Here is a 7,834-nt window from a genome sequence, read left to right as displayed (position 1 = left end):
CTCCTCTGGGAATTCCAAGGGAGTTCAAAACTCGCTTCTGTTCTTCTCCCGTCTATTCCTTTAGGCTTTGTTTCAACCTTAGGGAAGCCTTGTAGTTAGTGACATTTAGTTTAAACCTGCCTGGTCATTAATAGAGACTGGGTTTCTTGAGAAAGAAGCAGGTTTCTTTGAGAACTTAGTAACACAATTGAGGTGTTACTCTTGTTGAAATCCTGTAAACGTCAGGGTCGGGTTGAAGTTTTCAGTGACAGGACATAGCTGATGGTCTCCTCGTAGCTGCGTGGGTGTAGCTCGCTAATTCTACAGGTCGCTGTATTTTTTTCTTCCATATTAAACTTGCCTGTGCGAGGTAATCAGTTTGCATTTTTCTTAAGACCTTTTAAATTATAGGTATGAAGAAATATCAGCAGGGACTTAAGAATTTGTATGGTTTGTTACATATGTGCAATAAAATATTTCATCATCGGGACGTAGTTCTAAATGATGTATCTGAAATGAATGATGTCATCTGTAGCTGCCTGGTATTACTTCTGAGCTTCTGTTTCAGCAGAATTTTGCTGAAAATTGGTGATTTACAGCTCTTTGTTTCCTAGTTTTCAGCTTTGGTGTCTCCAGGGGTTCTAATAGTAGGGTTAAGAACTAAATTAACACAGGTTCCTGTAGCAAAGTAGATAATGACTAATAAAAGCAGTGTCTAAAGAGACACTGCTTTTCATTCTGTACATATGTCTAAAGAAGTTGGTGAACAGTTTGTCTTATTACAGTATGGCTCCCACTGTGGCTTTCTCCCTGGGCTTTCTGGTGTGATAATGATTTTAAATTTTTTTTTTCATGCTTTTTATTTGCCTTCACGTAGAAAAACGGATCTGATTCTGTGAAGTTTATGTTAGTCCAATATGTAGAACTTTTTGTTTTAAAATCTTGGATTTTGGTGTGGGTTGTTTTTTTTTTTTCCCCCCCTTTGTTTCAACTGTAATTAGTACTGCTGTACGCATGTGAAATATTTATCCTTGTTGCTTGAGCTCTTCAGTACTGGAGGTTCACACGCATGTCCTTATCAAACCATTCTCTTTTCATTTGTCAAAATAGTTCGTGAAAACACAGAGTTGTTGTGTTATTTACAGTATAAAATATTGACTCTGAGTGATTGTCTTAACTAAGTGCAGTATTTCAGCTTGGAGGTTTAGTTAAGCTCTGAAGCAGGAATCATCTTGTTTATTCTGTTTGTAGCATATCTGGTCCTGTTGGTTCCTTATCCACTAGTAAGGCTTCTAGGCAGACAAATAATTAATACCTGATGAGTTTCTAAAATGATTCAACAATCTTATTGCTTTTGTCTTCTCATTATGCAGTAGCATCTTGATTAGGAGACTCCTAGATGCTTTGGGTTTGAACCTTTTGTGCTGTAAGAATTGAATGCAATCATTGTTACCAGCATGTTTGGTAAGGTTGCATCAGTTTTGGGAGCCATTTCATTTTTCCTTTATTTGGGCTCATTTCTGTACCTGTACTGCGTGACATCTGATAAATGAATAGTAAAGCTTGCAAATGTGTGTTAGCAGTACTCATTTTCTCCTTCCTTTCCCTCAGAATGCTCTCTCGGGCACAGTACAGTAACTACTGTGGAATTAGAGCATGAGCAGCTAGGACTACTGTACTGTGTTAGCGTGGTATTTCAAGAGTAAAGGAAGATCACAATTGCTTTTGATGGGTAAACAGTGGTGTTGGCTTAGTGAATCAGTATGAGATTTCATTTCACAAGATCATTTGGACATGTTGCTTTTGGATTGCCTTTAAGATCTGTTACCTAAATTCTGGTATGGTTTTACTTGTTTAATATGTTCTATGGTATTTTGGCAGCTGACATAGATGAAAACAGAATAAAGCTGCTTATAAACAATTATTTTATGATAGGAGTAGTTGTGATTTTTGTAGTGGGTAAGTTTACTTCTGTCTACACCAGAACAAAACTGTTCCCATTAAAAAGCATATGGGTTTCAGCAGTTAAGTGTAGGTTATTTTCCTAGAAGAGACAAAACTCAGCAGATGACCTCTGACGCTCTTTCTGTCTAAGCAGAATATGGTAGAAAACTAAAGAGAAACAACTTCCTCTTTCAAAGGTACTGCTGTGCTTTGATTTTTCTCAGTCTTATACTTTTGTCTTGCCCCGTGATTAAGACATTTGATTCCTTTAGTACAGTTGAGAAACCAGGTGAAGTTGCAAAATCAGTGACCTGTGTTTTCTTTTAGTATTGCTTAAAGACAGCCTGTTCTGCTTGCCTCTGCTATTCTTGACCATTCAACAGGTGGCTTGATAATATGGTTGCCATAGAAGTAGATCTAGATCAATGTTTTGTGCTCTTTATCCTGTCCGTTTTCCTTCGGTGTTTCTTACCCATGGCAGGTTTTTCAATGAGGCAAACTGGAAAATGTCTGATTTCCTGTACTGTTTGCACATTGCTTTCTCTTGAACCTTGCAAGGGCAAAACAGTTTGGATTTTGTGAGAGTTTTATATTGTGTTATTTTAGAATATCTTCTCTGGTGAATTTAAATGTTATTGATGTGATTCCATGAACATCTTAACTGTTTGAGCACAAGATTATTTATCCTTGACTAGTTTGTGGAGATCAGGAAACTGATTTGCAGAAATACTTTGGATTAATCCTTTTAGTACACTTTCTACAAAGCATTAAAGTATTACTACTTCATATGGATAGCATGAGTTTAGGAGTTTGTACTGTTAAATGCCATAGCGTAGGTAAGTGAAGAGGTTCCTTTTGGTAGCTTTTTTACCTTTGGACAAGCTTTGTGTAAGGGTAAGTATTAAGTTGTATTTTCCTCCCCTTTTTTTTCTTAGAATATTCTGGCCTTGAGTTTAAACATGCCAGCTTGTCACATTGTGCCACTTGCTTGTTTTCTATATATAGGTAAAAATGTTAGATATTTAGCTTTGTTATGTTCTGATCATGATATTTAATCCTATGAAAGGGAAGAGAATTATGCATGATTCCCTTTTTATGAGCTGAGGGAGAAGGGAAAGACTCACTTCATAGTGTATTTGCTTTAAGTGCTGTGTTGAAATTACTATGTGAAATGTAAATAGGGAGGATTAAATTTTGTGCTTTGTTAAATGGCCTGCTGCTGGTGTTTCCAGTTGGACTGCATATTTACCATTCCCGAGGTATCTGCCACTTAGAAGCAACTAATTATAGAAACAATGACTTCCATATTTGTAAAGTTTATCTTAAAATAGATGAACTGTGACTTGCCTTACTACTAACATAGTGTTTAAATGATGAAATCCAGAATTCAGAAACTGGATTGTTTTTCTTAAAAAAACCCCAAAAGTTTGAGCTATATTTTTGTTTTATGTTTGGGATGAGACTTCTTGTTTCCAGACTTTGAGACAGTAAAACAGCTGATTTTATTATAGCCCTCTGAGATGTGGCATCTGTGTCTATTTTCTCACCCTGTAAATGGTGAGATTGATATCTAAGCATTCTCCTCTGAGAGCAGGATGACAGAGATCCTATTTAATGGAAAATGCTGAATGACATTAAGCTACAATGAACAAAAAGTTTTCTAAGATTAAATGTACAGTGCTATAACTATAGGACAAAGTTTACCAGTCTGTTCCTGCTTGTGTCATCTTCTGTCTTTGCAGCTGTTGATGACTACAGTAGCTTTTATATAAGAAACAAAGGAGCTCTTCAGTATATATGCTGTCTTGAAAGACTTGTAATTGTTGGACTGAAATATGTAATGAGCTACTGCAAAACATTTTGTAAATTGAAACTAGGGATATCCACAAAAGAGACTTCTGTCTAGATCTTGGTTTCTTTTGAAGGGGCATGCTTCTGTTAATAGGCAGCTGATTGAAAATCTGATGTTTCAGCATGACTTAAATTTATATTTAGAATTGAGTTTGGTTATCAAAGGTTGATTTCAATAAAGTTTTGTTTGGCTTTGTGATATGAAAGGTTGAACAAACATGAAAAAGTTGCGCTCAAAACTAAGTTCAGTCTTGCAGTATTTTCAGTGTTTGCTTTTAGATTGCCTGATCAAACCACTTAGTATTTTGTATTAAGGTCTGACCCTGCATTTACTGATGGCAGTGGCAAGGTGCTAATTTATTTTAGAGGATGTGGACTAGAATGAATCTCAATACTGTGAGGGCAGTTAAAACATAAGCTTGTATCACAAGTGCTCTGTTGTAAGGATTAGGGAAAGTGTAGCAGCCTTCCCCCAAATCCTTCCGTGTTTGACAAATCTTTCTTGTCTGTGGTTACAAACCAGTGGCATTATCAGTCCTGTTTGTGCTGTTCGTATGTGCTTGGCACTCCATTTGTACTGTGTGGGTGAAATCTCTGAGGAATTGTGTTCACATAGATTTGCATGCACTTTGTTTTATGCACTTTCTTGTTTGCTTCTGAAACAAAAAGGAGCTTGTCTTGTGTTCTGGAGTTCACTTCGTTTGTTATTGCTTGCATTTTCCACTGAGTCTTAAGCACATCACTATTTAAAAAACCAAACCCACCACCAACAAACTGCTTATTTGGCATTATTGTTTCTGTAGCTCACCAGAAGAGCCTTTCCTGTTAGAAGAAATAACAAGTTTCGGTAGGAGATACCTTCTGCTTGTCCAGTGCAGTGAGAAATTAGCAGCACCTTTCCTTGATCCTAAATTGATGGATGGTTCTTTTTTTTTTTTTTTTTTTATTTTTGGTTTCACTTTCTCTCCTTACACTATGAAGGATCAAGGCCATTTATCAAAAAGAGGAGGTACTTTGCTGTCTGTCTTTACCAACATTTCCTCCTAGCTGAGAAATCTATAGTCCTAAAAAGATCTCCTAAGATAACTTTGGACAAATTACTTAGTGTTGCTCTTTTGTTTCCCTCACTTGTCCAGTGAAACCACTAGCCATCTGTGAAATGTGCTGAGATGTCTGGAGAATCACCCTGGAGAGTTAATTCTGTTTATGTTTTGGTTTAGTAAGCAGTCTGACCTGACTTAGTACATTTGTTTCCCCTTTTTGCTTTAAATTTGGTTAAGTTTACTGCCCTTATCTGATGACACATCCTATGTAACACAGAACTCTTGAAGTATTTTTGAAAGACTGGTAAAATGCTCTAAGGAAGCAATATGTTGAAGTTAATTTAGTTTAGTTGGTAATACACTTGAACTGTCTTTCTGTTTTCTATCCCAAAGTGGAAATGGGGCCTCGTTTTCTAATGAAATGTGTAAGTTGTGCTAAGGATTGGATGTGTTGTGCTTACAGAATGATTTTGAAACCTGTGCTGAGGTTAAGTTCTCAGTTTCTGTTTTGATGAGTTGGCATATATGTGTGTGTGCATCACAGAACAACATGCAAAATCTGAAAACAGAGGTTTACCCTAAAATCTTTGCCGAAACAAGTTTCTTGAAAGGATTAAATAAAACCCAACCGTCATAAACCGACCAAACCTGTAGGTGCAGACTAAACTGCACAAGAAAAATGTTTAAGGTATAATGCATGTAAAAGGTATGTGAAATGCAGTTTTGATTCCTTTAAATAACAGACACTCCCTAAGTTCTGCAAGCAAAAAAAAGAACTAACTTTAAAATACACCCATATGTGTTTATGATTACAGGATATGCTGTACCTTTATTTTACTATTAAAGGTAAGCTGAGCTTGTTATGAGCTGTACAGAAAATGATAATTAAATATATCAGGCAATTGCTCTGTCACAGCAATAGTAATCATAACCTGTATAAGAGACTGGGCAACAGGAAAGGAAGAATCAAAGTTGTCTTTCTAGTTTGGGCATCTCTGAATTGTTTGAACCTAACAAAATCAAGCAGAATAATGTGAGTTATTTTCCTAAAATCATAAAATTACATGATAAGAGTTTTGCATCTTATGGAGGTTTTTTAATAAATTTTAAAAAACCAAACACCCCAACATACCCTTTTTTTTTTGCTGGACGGATTGAAATAAATCAAATTTTATCCAATCCACCTTGGATGTAAAAATAAGGTAGGGATTATCTTTGGGAATTGACAGGAAATATTTTGCTGTTCCCACCTTGCAGGTGGGAATCACTCACTTGCTTTCTGCTTTGATCAGTTAAAGTTGTTCTTAATATCTGATGTGAAAGACTATTCACTCATAATTCTAATAATGAGTGATGTAGTACAATATCACAGAAATCACTGTAGTGAGACCATTCTGCAAGAGACTTGTCAATAAAGAATGATTCTTGTATTTTCACATCCATCTCCCAAATGAAGGAAAGAGCAGACAACCAGACAGGAAAGATCTTTAAAACGGGAAATCTGGTCCCAACGTGAATGACAAATAGAATGTTTTTACTCTTTTCTGAGCCAGTACTAGAGTTTATTATTAATGTGTTGGCTAAAGTTCACTTGACGTGTTGTGATAGGATAGTGAGCAGTGGGTTAGGAACAGTTGTTTGACAGTTTTCAGTGTTTCCTTAGGAATACCACGTTTCTAAAGCACTCATCCTAGTTTTACTCTTGTGTGTTCTGTGGATGAAGCACCTTTGGTGTGCTCCTTTAATGTTTAGGTTGCTCAGTTGGTTGGAGCAGGGTGCTACTGGCTCTGAGGTTGTGGGTTCAATCCCCATATGGGCCGTTCACTAAAGAGTTGGACTTAATAATCCTTGTGTGTTTCTTCCAAGCCAGAGTAACTCTGATATAGTTTTGTAGGCCAGCCCATAACTGAATCTATTCTTAAGCAAATATTTTTGCCTGACAGTCTTGAAATAGCATGGAAAAAATCCTCTTAGCTTTCAGGGAGGGATTTCAGCGTTGGTATTTCTGTTAGTTATTATGTGATCATGGTACATAAACACTTTTTTAAAAATTTTAGGAAAAGTCTTTCTCTTGTGTTGAGGAGGGTGCTTTGGAGCTTTGCAGAGGGGTAGACCAGTCACGAGGCATATGAGGGATGTGCCCAAGGCCAGAGAGGAAGCTCTGGGTAGAGCCTGTTGTTTGATTTGTGTTGCACAAGTTTGGTGCTGCAGCTGTTCCACAGCTATTCCTCTGAATGGAACTTCAGGAATTGGAGAAGAGTTACTGTAGAAGAAAGGAATGTTGACCCTCTACTAATGATAAAGAAATGCATTTAATTGATATTAAGGTGATTGTTCAGCTGTAATGCAGACCTGTTGTACAGCAGTAGTGATACTTCTGTGTCTGTGCTTATAGAATCAGATTGCCCTGCATTGGAAGGGACCTTAAAAATCATTTGGTTCCAAACCCCTGCCATGGGCAGGCACACTTTCCATTACACCAGGTTGCTCAAAGCCCCATCCAGGTGGGCCTTGAACGCTTCCAGGGATGGGACATCCTTCCATATATTATATTCCATCTGTGTATATATATATATATCCACGTTATAGCCATAAGCATTTTCAGAACAGTCATTAAAAAATATTTTTCTGCCAAGAACAGTATGTCATGTTAGTTTGAAAGAAATACTTTTCTCACTGGGACAACTGTATTTTCAAAAAGATGTTTGGACTTGCCCTTCCCACCTCTTCCACTCCCATGCTGCTAAACCAGTATGGGATCTTATTTAAGTAGAATAAGTTTCGGGGACTTGGAGATTCAGATATTGGATGGGAAGGCAGTCTCTGGATGGATTGTGGATGTGACACAGAGCAAAGGCATGGACTAAGAAGCGTGCAGTAGGTGTGTGACTACTTGCCATACTTCCAGAGCTCCCATTTAACTGTTTCGGCTCATGTGGATGTTCTGGAGGTAGTAGCAAGGATAGAAGACTGTCCTCAGTAAACCTTTAGGATTTCCTTTTTCTACAGTAAGAGCA

The sequence above is a fragment of the Corvus brachyrhynchos genome, unplaced genomic scaffold (assembly GCF_000691975.1).
Source record: "Corvus brachyrhynchos isolate BGI_N302 unplaced genomic scaffold, ASM69197v1 scaffold97, whole genome shotgun sequence".
Classification (NCBI taxonomy): Eukaryota; Metazoa; Chordata; class Aves; order Passeriformes; family Corvidae; genus Corvus; species Corvus brachyrhynchos.
The sequence above is the reverse complement of the archived record's forward strand: the minus strand, read 5'-3'. Positions refer to the sequence as shown.